Genomic DNA, 18441 nt, shown 5'->3' with positions numbered 1-18441 from the left:
GAGGACAGGGCATGGGTTTAAGAACCAGACAGATCTGGATTTGAATCTCAGCTCAGAGGCTTTTCAAGGGTGTTGGCTTCAAGTCCAGTTTCCTCCTTCATTAGGATTAGATAAGATGAAATCAAAGAGCCTGACGTAGGACCTGGTATGCGGTGGGGCCAGTAAATATCCCTCTGAGGAAGCCGTCCTCTGCTGCTCCCACGGTCACACATCTCTCTAGCTCCCTCCACATCAGGTCTTAGTTCCTTGTGGGTTGGTCCCGTCCCTGCCTGTCACCGCAGGCCCCCGAGCCCTGGCAGTTGCACTGTGCCCAGCGGTCCGCCCAGCAGCTGCTCTTCCTGACATCAGCCCAGAGAGGCAGAAACCCTGGTCCTTGCCATCTTGGGGTTTATTGTGTCCCAGAGTGGCGAAACAAAGAACGCCAGAGCAGCTGCAGTAGACGCTGGCGCGTTCAGGCTGTGTGAACCTGTGATCTGTTTTGACCGGCCCTTGCCTACTTTACTCCATCTTAGCAGGAAAGCGGGGAGGAGCAAGCCAGCAGTCATGAGGTTATCGTGAGCCTGAAATCGGTGGAGAATGCAGACCTGGGTCACATCCCAACTGCACACAAGTTACTCTTGGGTGACTTATCTCCTCTCCTTCAGCTTCGGTTTCCCCGTCTGGAGGAATGGAGTAATGACCGTACTTACCTCACGGGGCCACAGTGAGGAGTCATGAGCCCTAATGTACACCAAGTGCTTCACCCAGAACCCGGCCTGGGGAGCCAGGGAGAAGGGAGCTCAGAGAGGTTGAGCCCCTTTTCAAGGTCACAAAACTGCTAAGCCAGGTCTGTGAATGTACCAAATACTATAGATTTAGGAGGGAAAGGAGAGCAGCCGGGAAAGAGGGAAGGAAGGGTGAGAGGGAGGGAGGGAGGAGAGAGGGAGAGCAGCAGGGAATGTCGGGGTAACTGGCCGGAGTGGGCAGAGCAGCCAGAAGATGCAGAGGGAAGCCACACCAGGATGCGAGTGTCCCCCAGGGACTCTCAACCAGAGGATGAGCTAGCGTACATTTGTGTCCTTGCAGTCATGTGACTTAAAGTGACTGAGATACGCCCACGTGCACTCAGTTGATCAGCAGATAATGAAGTAAATACATCAATTTGTGAAAGCTCTGGTGTATGTTGTTCCCTACTGTGTGCTGTCATACTAGATGTTGAGGATTAGAGATAGGCAAACAGAAAGCTGCCTGGGAGGGATCATTCTTCAGAGTCCTAATTCATTAATTGAAATGTCCAATCCTAGGTAAAAATAAAATTTCAAAACTTGAACTTGAATTAAGGTGGTGGTATCTCCCCTCTTCCAGTTGGGATCTGCTGCAGTGGGAAACCCGCTGTCAGAGAAGGGGGCACGGGTGGGCGGCCGTTGCTAACTTGGGGGTGGGGAGGGAGTGGAGGGGCATGCCACGCAGAGGGGCAGTTTAAGCAAAGGCTCCAAATAGCACCACTTGCTCAGGAACTCCCACGCTGTTCAGTGTGGTTGAGACACTGTGGATGGAAGAGACAGTTCTACAATCATCTCTTTATGTAATTGTCTCCCACCTGAGAGTGAACCCCTGGAGGGCAGGGACCATGTGCTGGTCAGTGCAAAATGTTCTGGGCCAGCTGTGTGCCTGCTGCCCAGGTGGTGAGCTGTAAGCATTTGTTGAATGGGAGAATGATAATACCAGGCAACCTGATGTCTCTCTTTTGTTAGAGTGTTTATTGCTTTTTAATAATGGGGGAGGCTGGAAGGTGGTGATTATTTCTTGGCCAAGCACTGGTGTGTGTGTGTGTGTGTGTGTGTGTGTGTGTGTGTGTGTTCTTATCACTGATGCTCAAATAAAGTCTTAATATGATTATGAAAGTAGTTTTGACTTTGAGAATCCCCTGAAAGAATTTCAGGGATTCCCAGGAGTCCATGGACCATACTTGAAAATCACTGTCTCTATATGTACACTGAATAAAGCAGAATACAAAGTAGATTTTTACCTCCCTTCTTGATACCATGCCTTTGTTAATTTGGCCTAAGATTGTATTCATTTTTTAAAGAACCAGTGTCATCTGATTGGTTTGCATTCGGCAGTTAACATGAAAAAAATCTTAGAAGACACGATGCTAAGGGAAGCAAAGGACACCTTCATAGGAGAAGTAATGCTTAAGCTCAGTCTTCATAGAGAAAAGAATGTTTTTTCAGGTGAATAAGTGAGGCAAGTAGAGCATTGCAGATGGGAAGAGAAGCATGGGCAAATATGTATGGCATGAACAGGTTGGGGTGCTGGGAGAGTGAGGAATTTATTTGCAAGGTACAAGGGTGCCAGAGAACATCATGGACATGGCAAGAGGGAGGTCAGCAGTGGGGGTAGGAAAACCCACATCAGTTTGGGAATAGGAGTAGGTGAGACCGGTGATTAGAGAGGCCTGCTTTGGGCCAGTGGCTGAAATTAACAGGCATAGGGGCTCTTGGGCTCAGCCAACCTCAAGGTTATAAGCCCTAGTCAGTTTCAGAGTTCTCATGAAGCTCTTGTGCATTCATTACTCAAAGCTGAAAGGGAACGGGTGCCTCCCCAGATGTCAATGGAAAGGGATTCATTCTCTTCAGAGATGCTGTGTCTCCATGGTATTGACAGCAGCTGATGAAAGGTTAGGAGGTAGAGATAGAGATATTCTGATGGTTTGGAGAAACCTGATCCTGAATGAAGCTATCCAAGTGCCCACTCAAGGGCATGCCCCTCCTTTGGGACCCACTGCTACCCATATAGACCCCTGTACTTCTCAGACGGGATGGTATTTATGGAATTAAAGGTCTCTCTGTTCCACAAGATAGTGAGTTCCAGTGGCAAGGATCATGACTTCAACTCATTCAGCAAATGTATGTGAAGCTCCTACTATGTGTGAGGCACTGTGCCAGGTGTTGGTAGGGTACCTAAATTTAAGGCCTTAACCTGGATCCCAATTACATTTTCCTATTGATTTTGGCTCATAAGGCCAGCATGTCAGAATTAGTAGAATGTGGATCTAGCATGTTAATCACACTTCATTTCCTCTGCTGTTTTGCCTTTTATTCATTAATTCATTAATTCAGCCAACATTGAGCACCTCTTATGTATCAAAAATTCCATCTATAGTTTCATTAAGGTTGTGTTATGGATGGTTTAATTGCTCTCCTTATTGATCTGTATGGTTTCTGGAGATGTATGGAGAGATTTCATTTTGGGCACCCATGATTATCCATAGGAATCTAGTTTTTTAATCAAACTAAAAAATATATATATATATTTTTTCCTGAATGTTTCCTATTTATAGACATTAGCCCACATTTACACACACACACATAACATTTGCTGCTGACAAGTCTGGCTGAGAAATGGTGAATGACTTTGAAAACATGTTTTTCTGACATTTTCACCTTACTATTACCGTAAATCTTTAAAATTCTTGAATTGGAGTGATAAGGAGAATTGCCCAAGGCGCCAAACTGTCAGTCTAGCCTCAACATCCAGCCTCTAGGCATGTAGGTAAATGAACATTCTCATTCTTTTTTTCATCTTAGCTGCAGAGTTGATGCATGTTCTCTCTGGTCTAGGCCCCTATGCATAATTGGCTGTGTCAGAAACTGCTGCTTGAGGAGCTTGGAACCCTCATACACTGCTGGTGGGAATGTAAAGTGGTGCAGCTGCTTTGGAAAACAGTTTGGAAGTTTCCCAAAATGTTAAACATGGAGTTAGTTACCATATGACTCAGCAGTTCTACTCCTGTGTATATACCCAAGGGAAATGACATACATCCACACAAAACACTTGTACACAGATGTTCATGGCTTTATTCATAATAGCAAAAAAAAAAAAAAAAAGCAAACAACCCAAATATCCATCAACTGATGAATAGATAAATGTAGTGTAGTTATACAATAGTATGTAATTCAGTAATAAAAAGGAATGAAGTACTGATACACCCTGCAACATGGATGAACCTTGCAAACACTATGCTAAGTGAAAGAAGCCAGACACAAAATACAAAGATATATTGTATGATTCCATTTATGTGAAATATCCATAATAGGCAAATCTATGGAGACATAAAGTAGATTAGCCTAGGGGCTGGGAGGGGTTGGTGTTGGGAAGAGTGGGGTTTCCTTATGGAGTGATGAAAATATTTTAAAATTAGATTATGGTGAAGGTTGTACAACTCTGTGAATATGTTAAAAACCACTGAATTGTATACTTTAAATGGGTGAAATGTGTGGTATGTGAGTTATATCAATAAAACTCCTAAAAATAAAATAAAATAAAATGCCAGGAGAAAACTGAATAAATCCCAAAGCATCTGGAAGGTAACACCCAAACTATCATTAATTTCTTGAAAATTCTCTCCTTGATTAGTTTCTTTTGAAGGGAACAATTGTCTTCTCTCTCCAGTGGTGTCCAAGGCTGAATTTTTCTACTGGGAATGAGGGCCAATCCTCATGCCTTCTTTACCCACTGTGCTCGCTTTGTAATCCTTTGGGGCAGTTCTCACTTTTCTTCAGAGAGAAACAAGCCAAGAGAGGCTAAGACGTACGTCCAAGGCCACATCTCAAGAACACACATATCGGGCTTCCCTGGTGGCACAGTGGTTTAGAATCTGCCTGCCAGTGCAGGGGACACAGGTTTGATCCCTGGTCTGGGCAGATCCCACATGCCGCGGAGCAACTAAACCCGTGCGCCACAACTATTGAGCCTGTACTCTAGAGCCCACAAGCCACAACTACTGAGCCTGCGTGCTGCAACTGCTGAAACCCGCGCGCCTAGAGCCCATGCTCCGCAACAAGAGAAGCCACTACAGTGAGAAGCCCGCGCACCACAACGAAGAGTAGCCCCCGCTCGCCACAACTAGAGAAAGCCTGTGTGCAGCAACGAAGACCCAATGCAGCCAAAAATAAATAAATAAATTTATTTAAAAAAAACAAACAAAAAAACACACATCTCCCAGGTTGGGCCCTTTCTAGAGGCCCAAACACGTTCTCCTTTTCGCCGGTTCTTGACTACCCATCGCTTGTGTGAAGGAAGCAGCAGGAGTTATTGTCCCCAGTGTATAGTGAGGGAAACTGAGGCACAAAGAGGCCTGAAATGGGGCAGTGTATGGCAAATCCAGGGAGAGCATCTCTATGCTCTGTCTCCAAGTTCATCATCTCATCACCAGAAAACCAGAAAGATTCTAGGGGAGGTGAGGATGGGGCGGGAAGATGTATTAAGCCCCTATTACGTTCACAGTGTTAAGCACTTTCCATGCAATAGTTCATTTGATTGAAATTTGGCAAAGTCCTGTTTTATGATTCCCATTGATGAGAAAAGTGAGGCTCAGGGAGGTTACATGAGTTGCGGAGGCACGCAGTGGTAGACATGAGATTCCAACCCAGCACGGTCAAGCTCCAAATCCCGTGTTCTTCCTCCTGTACCACTACCCTTGGATAGCTGCTGCTGTAGGGGGTGTCCTATTGGTCGTTTTGGGGCCTCTCTCTGCAAAAGTGCCTGTGTGTGCCAGTGGCTGTGTTAGGCTCTATGTATAAATGCTTAGATTTAGGTCCTGGCCTCTGAGATCTTCCAATTTAAGATGAACATCATTCATTTCTAGGACTCTAACTTGCTTTATTTAGTGCTTTACATGTGTTAGCTCTGATCCTTATAACCATGCAAAGTGGTTGATTATCTTCATTTTACAGATGACAAAACGGAGGCTCAGAGAGATTAAGTAACTTGTCCAACGCCACACAGCTAAGTGTCAGAATGGGATTTAGAGAGGACGCGGGTCTGCCTGACTCCAAAGCCTGTGCCCACCACTGGATACCACACAGCCTGCAGTGCAATAAGGGACATGACCAAGTAGACTCTCACATAGTCACGTGATCAAATGTCATGAGGTTTTAAAAAGATGATCATTAAAAATAATCTTTAGTGAAAAGAAAAATGCCTATGGTATGAAGCTCCTGAGAAAAAGTAGTACACAAAAGTGTATGTACAGTGAGATCATTTAACAAACACACCATCAGACAAACTTGCCTATGTAGAGAAACGGAAATTGGAGAGGGATCCACCAAAATGTGAAGAGTGGTAGTGAAATTATGGGTAATTTTTTCTAGCTTTCTGAATTTGTCACATTTTCCTTAATGGAAAAAAACTCCCATATATATTTTTTAAAAAGATGGCCACTCCAACGTGGATAAAATGAAGCACGGGTCTAATATAATAACAGGAAAACCCCTCAGACCCAGCCTCAGCCAGCTTCTGACCATCTTTGAACATTCACTGTGGGTACCAGTCTGGGGTGGGCCCTGAGGCCTGTCTGTGTCTCCCCAGCTGTGCTGTAAATTCCTATGGGACAGATTGGGTCCTATTCATCTTTGTGCCCCCAAAGCCAAAAGCAATGCCCTGTGTGTGGTAAGAACACAATGAGAGTTGAAATAGAAAGACTCTCCAAGGTTGTTTTTTTAGGACTTGTCACTTGACTTGGAGACCTGACTTGCCATCCAAGCCTCTGGGACTAGAGAGGAACTAGATTTCACAACATCATTAATGCACCAATACGAGAAGCATCCAAAGGACTCAGTTCTCCTAAACCAGTCTCATCGTTATTCCCCATCTTCTCATTATTCTGCCATCTTCTCTGATTAGGAAACCTCTTCTCAGATGATACAAATGTCTCCATCGTTCAGAGACCCTTACATTTTGGGGGTTTTAATATACGACATTCAATTTTCATTATCCGATTGCTATTGTAATTAATGTATTCTGACATGGCCCTTGCTGACAAGAATCTCGCTATATTGTGGGCAAAACCATGTCCCCTACAACTTAACAATGACCCTGAAAGGTGCTTCTGATCTAGCTTCCTGGCTCTGGCCTCCTCTCCCAGGGCTCCCTCCCCACTCCTACTCTGCTCCAGCTGCATCCTGTTACCTGCCCCAGTGGGCCCAGTGCTTTGGGCTCTAGTCCCAGCTTTGTTCGTGCTGTTCCCCTGGCCAGTGTGCCCTCCCCTCAGTCCATTTGCCAAACCCCTCACCCTTCTTTCAAGGCTCTTACAAGGCTCCTCTGCAAAGTCTTTCTTGACCTCTATCCACAGGCAACCCTGATCTCTCCGTAAGAATTCTACCGTCTCTAGACTGTTTCTCACACTTACTCAATATCCACCCTTTCTGTGTGTATTTAGTGGGCACTTGATATGGAGCTAGGTGCTCGGTGTATGTTACCTCGAATTCTGGCAGCAACCATGTGAGGATGCATTCATGTTTCCACTGATGAGGACACAGGCTCAGAGAAGTGAAGGACTGGCCCAGGCTCTCACAGACATTAATGGTAGAACTAGGATTGACGCTGGGTCTGTGTGACTCCAACATTCCATCAAGTTTTGCCGGGTTGAATTGGGTTACTCAGCAGGTGGTTGCTGCTACAGTGGGTAGTCGCTGTGCATTCTCAACAGTCCCCTGACAGGAGGGGCTTGGAGTAACAGTCTGGAAGGGAAGCTTCCTTCCCTTCCAGTGGTCTGAAGCTGCATTTGGGCAACAATCATACTGCTTTTTATGGACTGCATGTTTCTGTAAGGCAGCTTTACAGTGGCTTGATAGAAATTATGGAGAGGCTAAAACCCCTTCACAAGCACTGCAGATGGAGTCAAGGAAAAGTTGTGGGTAGAGGGCTGGGTCGGGGAAGCAGAAGGCAGAAATGCAGCTGGGGGAAGTCATGGCGTTCATATTAATCACCCAACTTTATCATCCACACTGAGTCAGACCCAAGAGGCATTTCATAAAGAGTAGATGATGCCATCCATTCCCTAGAGGACTCTCCATTCCAACAGAGGTGTGTAAAAGAGGAAATTCTGTGGGCATTAATAAACAGCCGTTTAGAAAGCTCTCATTAAACAGCATTCCCATTCTCCTGAGAAGGATGCCGCAATTATTATTTTCTTTTTTTTTTTTAAGAACAGGAAAGAAAAAATTAACTGGGAAAAGCAAGAAACAATCGCTGTTGTTAACAGCAATAAAATCATGACATTGGAATATAAAATTTTCAACTTTTTCAAAGAGCTATCACATATCATTATCTCATTTAGCTCTCACTTCCATTAAGTGAGTTGTCAGGAGAACTTCTTACTCTTAATCCACAGGAAAAACAAAAGTTCTCAGCGATGGGTCAGAACCTGATGGATCTTGTGGGGCAAGCCCTCCAGTGCTCATCATAGAAATTAGAACTTACTCAGTGAGCTGTTGTGGGCAGAGAGAGGGATTGGGCAGGTCCTTGTTGCCTGGAAATGAATTGAACCTTAGGTCCTGGTACACGGAAACCATCACTATGAAAAGGCAGGTAGCTGTGGTGCCCTTTACTTTCCTTGTTGGTCATTTCAGCTTTGTTTGGGTTGGCGAAGACATTTTCAGTGGTCTTCAAAAGACATCACCAATAGTACTGGGCAGTATCCTTGTGCACAAGGCAAAGTTCAGCATCCTCTGGGTTGACCAATCAGAGATGAGTAACTTGCTCATTGATTTTTTTTTTTTTTTTAATTTTATTTATTTATTTATGGCTGTGTTGGGTCTTCGTTTCCTTGCGAGGGCTTTCTCTAGTTGTGGCAAGTGGGGGCCACTCTTCATCGCGGTGCGCGGGCCTCTCACTATCGCGGCCTCTCTTGTTGTGGAGCACAAGCTCCAGACGCGCAGGCTCAGTAGTTGTAGCTCACGGGCCTAGTCGCTCTGCGGCATGTGGGATCTTCCCGGACCAGGGCTCGAACCCATGTCCCCTGCATTGGCAGGCAGATTCTCAACCACTGTGCCACCAGGGAAGCCCTGCTCATTGATCTTTGATCCCTGATACCCATGACCTTCATCTTTTCCTTTCAGCTTTAATTAATATCTCCTTTCAGGGTAGCAATAGTTATGGATGCACAAAGAAACATTGATTCTATTATCTGTTTCTTCCATTCTTCATCCTTTTATTATTCATTACATTCTAGGTTCTGGTTTTGAATAGGTCATGGCAAATACAGTCAATAAATAATAGCACATTAAGCTTTAAGGTCATTGTTTCATTGGCATCAATGCCAACATCATTTTTCAATTTATCTTGATCCAGTTCAGTGCAATTCGGTGTGTTTTTAAGCTCCTTCTCATTCTAAAAATCCTGTTAGGCATTGAGGATACAGCAATGAATCTTTAATTGTGGCTCCTGTTCTTATGAGGCTTACAGTGTAGTGGGAAGACAGACATTAAAGACATAATTATATACCTATTTAGAATAGTCACTAAAGGTTGCTATAAGAAAGTGTAGCAGGAAGACCTAACCTAATCTTGATGTGTTGGGTGGGGAATTGACACAGAGAAGATGTCCTGGGGGAAGTAAGATTCCAGCTGAGAATTGAAGGATGAAATTTGTGGGGTTGCGGGGGTTTGGTGGTGAGGGAGACAGGAGATGAAGAGCATTTCAATGGAGAATACAGCAGGGCAAAGATGTAGAGAGCTTGGCATATCCGTGGACTTAAAGGAAGTCCAGGTGTTTCGGAGCACAAGGAAGAGAGCCACAGGAGATGATCTAGAAGAGCCCAGGCAGAGCTATGCTATGGATCTGGGACTTTACACCAAGGGATTGGGAAGGCTGGATTAAGTATTTGAGATGTATTATACCAAGCAGGTGGTAGATGATGGTGATGATGATGATGATGGGGTAATAATGATAACAATAATAGCAAACACTTACTTTGTGCTTACTATGTGCCAGTCATTGTTCTAAGCACCTTACAAACATTAATTAATTTACATAAAGACCCATTATAATCTACCTCTGTTTTCTGGTACCAGGAGGCCAAAGTCTATCTGGGAAAGTCAAGAGTCAAACCAGAAAACAGAGGCAAACCCTGCGGAGTGGTCTGTAGTCAAGTTCTCAGTGTCTGGCAGAAATGAACCTGAAGAGAGGCAGGTTGGGAATAATCCAAGAGAGCCAGGTTACTGGCACAGACAGCTTTGGGGTTTCTCGACTCAGCTCAAATGGCAGAAGTTGCATCACACTCAGAGCCTGGTATGCCAGGCTGGTCTATCCCCTGCCTTTGGTGTGAACTGCAGGAAATAATGGAGGTGACCCGGATGCTCCTGTATAGATTATGTAGGTGGACAACAGAACCCAAATGCCAGACCAAGACATTACTAAGTGGGAGTATTTCTATGCTAAGGTCAAAGTCTGAATTTTAACTGGTACGAACACTGACAGGCTTGTCACCTGTCAATGACAGTATGGGTAATGTCCACTATGTGTACATCTCAGCAGTTTGGAGTGGGGTTGGGTTTAGGGACAGGCATTTTTCTTCTTCTTTTTTTTTTCCCATCTTTATTGGAGTATAATTGCTTTACAATGTTGTGTTAGTTTCTGCTGTACAACAAAGTGAATCAGCTATATGTATACATATATCCCCATATCCCCTCCCTCTTGAGCCTCCCTCCCACCCTCCCTATCTCACCCCTCTAGGTCATCACAAAGCATCGAGCTGATCTCCCTGTGCTATGCAGCAGAGGACAGACATTTTTCAAACCATGTATCGTATGATGAAAAGTACCCTGGCCCGTTGTCTGAAGAGGTTGGCCTCTAGTGCTAGTTTTGCTATCTTCTAGCCATGTGAGCTGGTGCAAACTACTTGCCCTGCCCCAGTCTCAGTTTTCTCATCTATAAAATGGGATTTACGGGATTGTTATGAGGATAAAATTAATTCTTATGTGTAAGAGCACCTTTCAAATGATAACACATCACTGTATCAGGGATGATTGGATGCTGAGGAAACTGTGCTCCAAACCAACAAAAACTGGCATGTTCCAGAATGCCAGCTTCATAATATGGTGTCATTTGGGAAATATAGTTGGCAGATATCTGTGTGTGCCTTCAGGGCATTCTCTTCCCAGAAGAGGGGCCCACAGAATGCAAATGAGGGTCAGATGGTTGCATGTGGCAGGTTCTCGGCAGAGTGGACAATGGTCACGTGGTTGGTGTGGCAGGTTCCAGCAGAGTAGACAGCTGTGACAGTTGCTGCTTCTGCTTCCCAGCGTCCTTTCCCCCTCTCTCTGATAATAACCTGGCCACCTGACTTTGCAGGAACAAGATGATCATGACTGAGTTCCAGACTATGGAGAATTCCAGGAGGAATAGATTCACATGGGCTGGAGTGGGCAGAGAAAGCTTTGAGCAGACCCGGGGACTTGAGCTAGACCTTGATAGATAGAATTGGGACAGTCAGGGAGAGGGAACGGCATTTCAGATGGAGGGAACAGCAAGATTCAAAGGCTCAGAGGTAGAAATATATGTGGGGCTGTGACAAGACGCAGACTAGATGGCAGGGTGTCTCAGGAGGTAGTGAGATAATCAAATCGACTACAGTCCCCTGAATCTGGATTATGTGCATGGCACCTGCCAACCAGTTTATTTCAAGACTGTCCTTTCTGGGTCACTCATTTTATGATCCAACATCCCTTGTTTATTTGTCAGGAAGTTCTTTCTTATGTCTAACTCAAGCCCACACTGCTAACATAAGGTTGTTTTCCCTGGTTTTGTCTTCAGAAGAGGCAAAAGACACAGTTTATGGAAAGTCCCAGCATGGAAAATATACTGGTCTTGTGCCTGTGGAAAGCTTTTGGCATCTAGAATGCCCAAGTAACTGGAGCAGCCAGATCCTGCCTCCGGGAAGGGGCTCTGGCTGCCCTGGGCCTCCTGGGTATTTTCTCTTTGTCTTCTTGACTGATAAAAGGATTTGAGAATCCCCTGTTCAGCTCATATGGATGAACTCAAGGTGAGAAGGAAAGAAAAAAGAAAGAATTCATCTTCTTTGTCTTTGGAATAGAAATAATGTACAGATGTCAAGTAGCACATTGAGATGCAATATTTAAGAGAAAAATGGCACAGGTTCTTAAAAGCTAAATGTTTATTTCTGACTTAAAAGTGAACAGGGACTTCCCTGGTGGTCCAGTGGTAAAGACTCTGCGCTTCCACCTCAGGGGGTGCAGGTTCGATCCCTAGTCAGGGAACTAAGATTCCACATGCTGCGGCATGGCCAAAAAAAAAAAAAGTGAATGGGCTCTGGTATCAGAGAGCCCTGGGCTCATGCCCTGAGCCGGAAACTTGCTAGTTGTGAGACCTTAGGCAAGTTACTGCATTTTTCTGAGCCTGTTTCCTCATCTGTAGAATGAGGTAGGCAGGGGGCGGTAATCCTTTTCTCCATAGGGTTGCTATAGAAATGATCACATTATAGCACAAACGGAGACGAAGGGTTGAAGATCCCCATTCCTCACCTCCTTCTCATTCTTTTCTGTTGCTCCTTTCGTTGTTGGGCCCCTCCTAGACCCGCATGCCTGCCTAAGCCTTAGGCCTTCCGGAGGGGACTCCAGGGCAGAGCCCAGCTGCTTTCCTTCATTAGTACCTGGAGCACCTGGAGCCGCCTCCTGGTCCCAGAGGAACAGGGAACTCCTTCTGAAGGTGAGCCTGTTGGTCTCCCTTTCATCCTCCTTATCAAGCCCGGGTGATGACACCAAGCCGCCCAAGACACGAACCCGTGCTGTTCACTGGCCTTTCCACTGGAATTTAATCAGAACTCACAGACCAGCTCTTTGGGTCGTTGCAATTCGGGAGCTCAAGACATTCTGGCATGACCACTTTGCTTTTCTCAATATTGCAAATAAATTTTAGGTGCTTGTTTTTATGCAGGAAGGCGTTAAATATCAGCCTTTCTGATAAGAGTTCCCTGTGGAAAAGTGATTCCATCTTTTGGGGCCACTTGCCACCTCGGAGACCAATGGCGCAGCTTTTCAGCAAGGAACCTAATTAAACAAGCTTGGCAAAGGCCTCCAACTGATGTGTCTCTGTGGGGCCGCATGACAAGCGTGGTTTCAAGATGAAAGAGGGAGGCCTTTCCTGGAAATTATGCCAATTGACCGGAATAAATATTTTCCTCCCACCTGCCTTTCCAAAGGCCACAAGGGATCCTCTGTTGGTGGATTCCCCATGGGGACTGTGCCAGGAATTAGGGAAGGGGCAGAAGCTAGGAATCCCTGTAACCTTTTCCTCTAAATAGCAGAGAGGAGTACTGGATGGAAGCCATTTGTTTAATAAATTAGTTTTCTAGTTCGTTAGTTCCTTTAACCAGTGAGTACTTGTTATGTGAATTTATTTAGTTTTAGAATAGGTAAGATATTCACATGGTTCAAAATTCAGAAGGTACACTGTAAAAGTCTCCCTCCAACCCACTGCCCAGCCATCCAGTTTCCCTCTCCAGAGGCAAACAACATTACCAGTTTCTTAGGTCTCCTTCTGGAGATATGCTAAGCACAGAAAAGCTGTACGTATCTCTTTTCCCTGTGCCTGTTTTTTTGTTGTTGTTGTTTTGGGGTTTTGTTTGTTTGTTTGTTGTTTTTAACCCACACAAATGGTAGTCATTTACAAACTCTGCTCTGACCTTGATTTTTTAAAACTTAATAATGTGTCTTGGAATTTTTTTTAAAAAATGCATTAAAGGCTTCATTATCCCTTTTTTATGGTTCATTTTAGTCCACTGCATGGAGGCATCACAACTTTTTCAGTAATCTCCTATTGAGAGACATCTGGTTTGTCTCCATTCTCCTGCTGTTAGAAACAACACTGCAGTGAATAACCCTGAGCAAATGTCATTTCATACATGGGCAAGTATATCAGTAGAATACGTTCCGAGAAGGGAATTACTGGGTGAAAAGGTATATATATTTTATATTTGTAATTTTGAACGGTGTGGTGAAATTGCCCTACATAGAAGTTGGATCAATGTACACTTCCACCAGTAACATGTAGGACTGATTTCAACATGCAGGCGTGTTTTATTGAGTGTTTATTATGTTCCATGTACATTGGGTGGTTAAAAAGGTGGAACCAACCTTCAATGGCTTCTCTTTGCTCTTAAAGTAAAGAGCAGCCCCCTCCTTGGCTGGCGTGACCTGGTCTGTGAGCTCCTGGCTCGCGCCCCAGCCTCATTGCCTGCCTCTCTCCTTGCCTAACTCACTGCCACTGGGCACACCCATCTTTTTTTAGCTCCTCAAACATGCCAAGCTCCCTAACCTCTCAGGGTGTTTGTACAGGAAGTGCCAGGTACCTGGAAGGCCCTTTCTCCCTTCTCCTCACCTAGTGAACCACCTTTAATCCTTATTTCTCAGGTTGGTCACAGCTGCCTCTTGGGAACCCTTCCCTCACCTCCATGACTAATTCCCTATGACTAGGTTAAAGCTCCCCAGCACCATGTATTTCTTCTTCAAGGCCCAGAAGCTACTATCCATTTCATTTCTGTGATTATTTAATTAACGTTGGTCTGTCCTGCTGGTCTGTGAGCTCCATAAGGGCAGGGACCATGTTTGTTTTTCTCCCCGTTGTATCTCCAGAGCCTAGCACTGTGCCTGGTGCCTAGTAGGCACTCAGTAAATATTTCTTGTTTGAATTTATTCGGTAAGATCAACAACTCTTTATTTTTTTAAAATTTATTTATTTATTTATTTATTTATGGCTGTGTTGGGTCTTCGTTTCTGTGCGAGGGCTTTCTCTAGTTGTGGCGAGCGGGGGCCACTCTTCATCACGGTGCGCGGGCCTCTCACTATCGCAGCTTCTCTTGTTGCGGAGTACAGGCTCCAGACGCGCAGGCTCAGTAATTGTGGCTCACGGGCCTAGTTGCTCCACAGCATGTGGGATCTTCCCAGACCAGGGCTCAAACCCGTGTCCCCTGCATTGGCAGGCAGATTCTCAACCACTGCGCCACCAGGGAAGCCCCAACAACTCTTTATTAAGTATGAACTGTGTACAGGAATTGTTCTAGACACCAGGGATACATTAGTGAATAGAACAGACAATATTCCTGCTCTCATGGTGCTTAATATTCTGATAGCATTGGGGGAAGGAGTATATAGTCAATAAGCAAATAAAGATAGATAGATAGATAGAAAGAATGTCAGATTGTGATGCATGCTGTGAAAAGAAATAAAGTAAAGCAGTAGCACAAGATAGGGTTGGGAGAGCCATTTTAAACAGAGTCTTCAGACCTTAAGAAAGTCTCTTAAATAAGGTGATATTTGAGCAGAGACCTGAATGAAATGGAGTGAGCTTTGTGGATATTTGTGGGATTTTTTTTTTTTATTCAAACAGAAAGTCACAAAAATTATAATCATGTGGATATTTGGAAGAAGAATATTCCAGACTGAGGGAATGGCAAGTGCAAAGACCCAGCAGGTCCATAATAGGCATGTTAGAGGAACAGCAAGAAGACCAGTATGGCTGGAATTAAGTAAGCAAGAAGAAGTGGATGATGGTAGGATGGGCAAATGAATGACCCAAGAAATTGGCATATGGTGGAAAAGGTAAAATTTACAGGCAGAAAAAGACTGTAATGTTAGATCAAAATTGACAAGGATGTTCAACAAATGGTGCTGGGACAGGTGGATATCTGCATACAAATAATTGAATCTTGATCTACATCTCTCATCATCTACAAAAATTAAATTGAAATGGATCATAAACCAAAATGGAAAGCCTAGAACTATAAAACTTCTAGAAAACAAAATAAGAGAATATATTTGTGATCTTGAGTTAGACAAAGATTTCTTAGATACAACACCAAAAGTATGATCTGTAAAAGAAAAAAATTGTAAATTGGACTTCTTCAGAAGACACTGTTAAGAGAATAGAGACAAGTCATAGACTCAGAAAAAATAATTTCAAATTACATAACTGATAAATGACTTGTATATAAAGAACTTTCAAAATTCAACAATAAGAAAGCAAACAACATAATTTTAAAAGGGCATAAGATTTCAACAGATGTTTCACCAAAGAAGATATGTGGATGGCAAAAACATGGATGGCAAGATATATGGTAAACACATGAAAAGATGCTCAACATCATTAGTAATTAATAAAATGCAAATTAAAACTACAATGATATAACACTATTTAGAATGACTAAAATAAAAAGTAATGACAATATCAAATGCTGACTAACTGGAATTCTGGAAATGCCGTGTAACTGGATCTCTTACACGTGGCTGGTGGGAATGCAGAAATACTACAGCCATTTTGGAAAACACCTTGGCAGTTTCTTGTAAAGTTAACATACATCTATCATATGACCTAGAAATCTCACTCCTAGAGAAATGAATACTCACAAAACCTGTATGTGAGTGTTTATAGGTGTATAATTAGTAATTGCCAAAACCTGGAAACAATGTAAATGTCCTTTCATTGAAGAAGTAAAAACAAACTGTGGCACATCCATACAATGAAATACTACTTTACAATAAAAAGAAACATATAATAACACAGATGAATGTCAACTGCCTTGTGCTAGTGAAAGAAGCCAGGCTTACAAGGCTGCATACTGTATGATTCCACTTATTTGACATTTTGGAAAAGGCAAAACTGTAGGGACAGAAAGTAGATCACTGAGGGCAAACATCTCTGAGATCAAAATCTGAGCCACATGGTCTCTCTGAGCTTCTGTTTCTTCATCTATAAAATGGGGGTAACTATACCCACCTCCTAAAGGTGTTCATGAAATAGATGTAATATCTAGAAAACTATCTGTGATCTGGAAATGTTCCTTGTCTCCGCTTTCCACTATTTCAGGTGGCTACTCTCATATATTAAGTATTGATTTGACTGGTTTGCCTCTTAGAGGCACCCCTTATCTTTATATTCTGGAGGTGCCTTGCTTGCCGTCTAGTACTGATTGCTGCCACTGGGTATGTAGACTGTGACTTGAGTGGTGATACCAGCTTGAATGCAACCTCGGGTTCAGACATGTCTGAAGACCCAGTGGGATGGCTTTCCAGAACCCTATTTGCATGAAGAATGGAAAAGCCCCAAGAGCTTGTTCTAAATAAAGAAGGCGATACAGCCATGAGTAACAAGGAAACTTTAAGAATAACTGAGGGGGGGACTTACCTGGTGGCACAGTGGTTAAGAATCCGCCTACCAATGTAGGGGACATGGGTTCTATCCCTGGTCTGGGAAGATCCCACATGCCGTGGAGCAACTAAGCCTGTGTGCCACAACTACTGAGCCTGCGCTCTAGAGCCTGCGAGCCACAACTACTGAGCCCACATGCCACAACTACTGAAGCCCGCGGGCCTAGAGCCTGTGCTCCGCAACAAGAGAAGCCACCGCAATGAGAAGCCTGTGCACCGCAACGAGAGAAAGCCCATGCGCAGCAACGAAGACCCAGCACAGCCAAAAATAAATAAATAAATTTATAAAAAAAAGAATAACTGAGGGGACATCCCTGGTGGTCCAGTGGTTAAGAATCCGCCTTCCAATGCAGGGGATGCAGTTTGATCCCTGGTCGGGGAACTAAGATCCCACATGCCATGAGGCAGCTAAGCCCATGAGCTCTAGAGCCCGAGCACCACAACTAGAGAGAAGCCCGCACGCCGCAACGAAAGATCCTGCTTGCCGCAACTAAGACCCGATGCAGCCAAATAAATAAATAGATGTTTTTTTTAAAAAAAAAGAATGACTGAGGCAGGGAAAGAGGCCAGTGACTGATGATCTCTCACCCAGATTTGTACACCTGCCCAGCCTCCCATGGACTGTTCAGGGAACCCCCCACCCCCCGGCAACTCAAAGGAGTATAATTCAAAGAAGGCCTGTCTTCCTCTTTGCACCAGAACCCCCTGCAACTTTCACATTTCAAGGGTTCCTGGGTCTTGGCTGTGATGAGAGGTGGTGATGCCTGGTGGCCATGGTAGTGCCCTGTGACAGCTCCGTGGAGAAGCCAAGGCTCAGCAGGAGCGGCCTCAGCCGTGGGCGCACGTGAAACACCTTTGGGAAACTCCCAGAAGTACATGAGTATATGGCACAAGGGTCAGGGAATTTTGAGTTGTTACTGTTAATGGGACACCCTCTGTGTCCACAGGCTGGTAGGATCTTCTCCCTACTTCTCTGCTACCTTTCCTTACGATTGTCATGTAATGTCTACAGAAGGTTGCGATCCCTCTAGTGTGGTCAGGTATTTGAGAATAAGCCCAAAGGAGGTCTTCATTAATAGAAATCCGGCCACCAGACACCCATTTAGCATCTACTGAGCACACACCATGGACAGAACCCTCTATGTTTCAGTGGGAGGCACCAGTCCTGTCCCTGGGGAGTTCCTTTTATGGGGGGAGGTCACACACACATGAAACAACTTTAGAATAATTATAGTATAATAATATACTTGTTCTCACACAGGGTACTATGGCAACAGACTCTAGGTTTGGGAGTTGCTTGCTAACCCATATCACTTGCAGCTGTTTTTATCCCTGGCTACCCACTAGAATCACCAGGAGGGAGGGGCTTGAAAACTCTGATGTCAAGACCAATTCAATCAGAATCTGTGGGTAGAGCCCTGGCACTGATATGTTTTAAAAGCTCCCGAGTGGGACT

The sequence above is a fragment of the Balaenoptera ricei genome, chromosome 20 (genome assembly GCF_028023285.1).
Source record: "Balaenoptera ricei isolate mBalRic1 chromosome 20, mBalRic1.hap2, whole genome shotgun sequence".
Lineage (NCBI taxonomy): Eukaryota > Metazoa > Chordata > Mammalia > Artiodactyla > Balaenopteridae > Balaenoptera > Balaenoptera ricei.
Note: the sequence above shows the minus strand (reverse complement) of the source record.